Source organism: Bos javanicus, chromosome 13 (assembly GCF_032452875.1).
Source record: "Bos javanicus breed banteng chromosome 13, ARS-OSU_banteng_1.0, whole genome shotgun sequence".
Lineage (NCBI taxonomy): Eukaryota > Metazoa > Chordata > Mammalia > Artiodactyla > Bovidae > Bos > Bos javanicus.
This window is the reverse complement of record NC_083880.1, coordinates 82,652,805-82,655,902: the sequence shown is the minus strand read 5'-3', so window position 1 is coordinate 82,655,902 and position 3,098 is coordinate 82,652,805. Positions and strand designations below refer to the sequence as shown.

General features: G+C 49.1%; 2 long non-coding RNA genes across 2 annotated transcripts; one reads left to right on the top strand and one right to left on the bottom strand.

Moving 5' to 3' along the window:
• Window positions 1-1,032: 1,032 nt before the first annotated feature.
• On the top strand, window positions 1,033-2,178 carry LOC133259928 (uncharacterized). Its single transcript, XR_009740598.1, has 3 exons — window positions 1,033-1,174; window positions 1,367-1,630; window positions 2,089-2,178. It is a non-coding gene; the product is annotated as an uncharacterized LOC133259928 (long non-coding RNA).
• On the bottom strand, window positions 2,053-2,837 carry LOC133259927 (uncharacterized). The gene is made up of 2 exons (XR_009740597.1): window positions 2,757-2,837; window positions 2,053-2,305 (listed from the first exon to the last, which is right to left on the bottom strand). It is a non-coding gene; the product is annotated as an uncharacterized LOC133259927 (long non-coding RNA).
• Window positions 2,838-3,098: the final 261 nt, after the last annotated feature.

The window sequence follows — 3,098 nt, the reverse complement described above, 5'->3', positions numbered from 1 at the left end:
TGCGACCACAAGGACTGTGTACCCCACCAGGCTCCTCTGTCCAGGGGACTCTGCACACAAGAATACAGGAGTGGGTTGCCATTCCCTTCCCAGGGGATCTTCTCGACTCGGGGATCGATCCCGGGTCTCCTGCATTGCAGGCAGGTTCTTAAACCATCCGAGCCAATTTATTTACCATCTGATACCTCTCCAGCACTGGACTGGATGTCTGGGGAGAAAAATGAATAAGGTACAATCTCTCTATTCAAGGGCAGAATCTTGCTGATGAAGACAGATATCATAAAGCAATATGGCAAGTCCCTTCATTATAGTTGATGCTGAATGCTCCATAGGATTTGGGGAGTAAAGGTTGGTCTGGGAACTGTTCCCCAGGAAGTGAGACGTGGAGTCAAAAGACATCAGTTAAAGCATGAGGAGGTGCCTGCCAGAAAAAGTCAGGGAGGGAAGCAGAGCTGGGGAGGGAGTTGTAGGCAGAAGGGAGCCTGGTTAGAGGCACAGGTGGTGGGGTCAGGAGACTTAGAAGGCACGTCAACAGCTAGGAGCTGCTGGAACAACATTCCATGCTTCACTGACACCTGAAATCCCTGTTATTAAACATGCAGGTTTCAGACCCTCCCCGGGAGATACTGGTTCAGCAGGTGCCTGGTGGGAAGTGGGTGCATGGACTTACAAGAGGAATTGTGATTCCTAGTAACTTTGAGATCCACCTGCAATACAGAAGACCCCAGTTTAATTCCTGGGTCATAAAGATCCCCTGGAGAAGGGATAGGCTACTCACTCCAGTGTTCTTGGGTTTCCCAGGTGGTTCAGCTGGTAAAGAATCCGCCTGCAATGTGGGAGACCTGGGTTCGATCCCTGGGTCAGGAAGATCCCCTGGAGGAGAGCATGGCAACCCACTCCAGTATTCCTGCCTGGAGAATCCCATGGGCAGAGGAGCCTGGAGGACTGCAGTCAATGCGGTCACAAAGTCAGACACAACTGAGCCGCTGAGGACAGCGCATCGCAGAGGACAGACAGTCAGGGGAGGGGGGATGGGGCGGAGAGTTGGACAGGGTCAGAAGGTTGATCCGAGAAATGCACGCGTGGACAATGCCTGTGTCCTTAGTATGAAAGCAGTTAGGGTCCGTGACAGCTTCTGAGGCGGACGACTCTAGAGCCTGTTACACAGAGTGAAGTAAGTCAGGGAGAGAAATATCATACACTAACGCGTATACACGGACTCTAGAAAAATGGTACCGATGGAATTACTTGCAGGGCAGGAAGAGGCACAGATACAGAGTGGACTTGTGGGCACAGCAGGGGAAGGAGAGGGTGGGACGAGTTGAGAGAGGAGCGCTGAAATATAGACACTGTTGTTACTGTCTAGCTGCTCAGATGTGTCCGACTCTCCGCAACCCCATGGGCTGTGGCCCGCCAGGCTCCTCCATTCATGGATTTCCCAGGCAAGAACACTGAAGAGGGCTGCCCTCTCCTTCTCCAGGGGATCTTCCCAAACCAGGGATCGAACCTGCATCTCCTGCCTTGGGAGGAGGAGTCTTTGGCACCGAGCCCCAGGGAAGCCCGCATTCACGTCACCACGTGGGAAACAGGATCCGGAGCTGCCACAGGGCGCAGGGGCTCCGCAGGCTCTGTGAGAACCCGGATAACCCGGATATGGGACGGGGCGGGGGAGGGAGAGGCGGGGCCGCTGTGCTGGGTCACCTTACTGTACTTATGCAGAAACCAACACAGCATCCTGAAGCAATTATCCTCCAAATAGTGGTTTTTTAAAAAAGAAAGGAAAGAAAGAAGGGAGGGAGAGATGGCGAGTAGAGGGAACAGCAGAGATTAGAGGACTAATAAAAAGATGATTGCACTTTATTTTGGAAAGTAAGACAATAAACCCCCTCACACACACAGTACCATTTTCTATTATTTCATAGAAAAAAGAAAATTTGAAATTAAAAAAAAAAAATGCTAAAGTCATGATCTCACAAAAAAAAAAAAAAAGAAGAAGAATATTGCATTAGTTTTTGGTTGTTGCCATAAAAATTTCCATCACTTTCGTGGCTGAATGTAACTCAGGTTTATTGTCAAATAATTCTGCAGATCAGAGATCAGACATGGGTCTCACTGGGATGAAGATGATGTTGGCAGGGCCGCCTTCCTTTCCGCAAACTCTACTATGAGGACTGCTTCCTTACCTTCCCAGCTTCCAGAGGCTCCTTACATCCACTGGCTCGTGGCCCCTCTTCACCTTCAAGCAAGAGAGATGAAGCGAGTCTTTTCCACATCACATCTCTGACTCCTTCGGTCAATTGCCTCCCTTTGGCCAAAACTGAGAGAGATTTTTCACTTCTAAGAATTCGACTGATTACACTGGACTCACCTGGATAATCCAGGCCAGTTTCCTGGTCTTAGTGCCTTTTTTAATATATATATTAATTAGAGGATAATCAGTTTGCAATGCCGTGAATCAGCTATAAGGATACATACGTCTGCTCCCTCTCGGGCCCCCTCCCACGCCCGCCCATCCCACAGCTCCAGGCTGTCACAGAGTTTGGAGCTGAGTTCCCGGATGGAAACAGCAGCTCTGTACACAGGGGGCGTCCCTGTCAGTGTCACCCTCAGTCCGTCCCACCCCCTCCTTCCCCTGCTGTGTCTGCAAGTCTGTCTCTACATCTGTTTCTATTCCTGTGTTTCTATTCAGTGCCATTGTTTCTAGATTCCATATTTATCCATTAATAGACATATTTGTTTTTCTCTTTCTCACTTACTTCACTCTGGATGACAGACTCTAGGTTCATCCACCTCACTACAGCTGACTCAACTTTGTTTTTATGGCTGAGTGTTTTTAATTCCATTCCATCTGCAAAGTTCTTTTCGCCATGTAAGTGTCACAATCACAGGGTTCTGGGGATTATGAAGTGGGCACCTACAGGAGGGCATTATTCTGCAGATGACAGATATGTTAAATTGGAAAAAATCCAGCTTTTGAGAGCCTCCTTCCACCGTTCCTAGTATCCTTAGCTCATTCTGGACCATCAGTGGCCCTTTAGGAAGGAACTCTCACGGGTCCATAGGGGCAATCACCATTCAATGAAGGATTTTATGCTTGG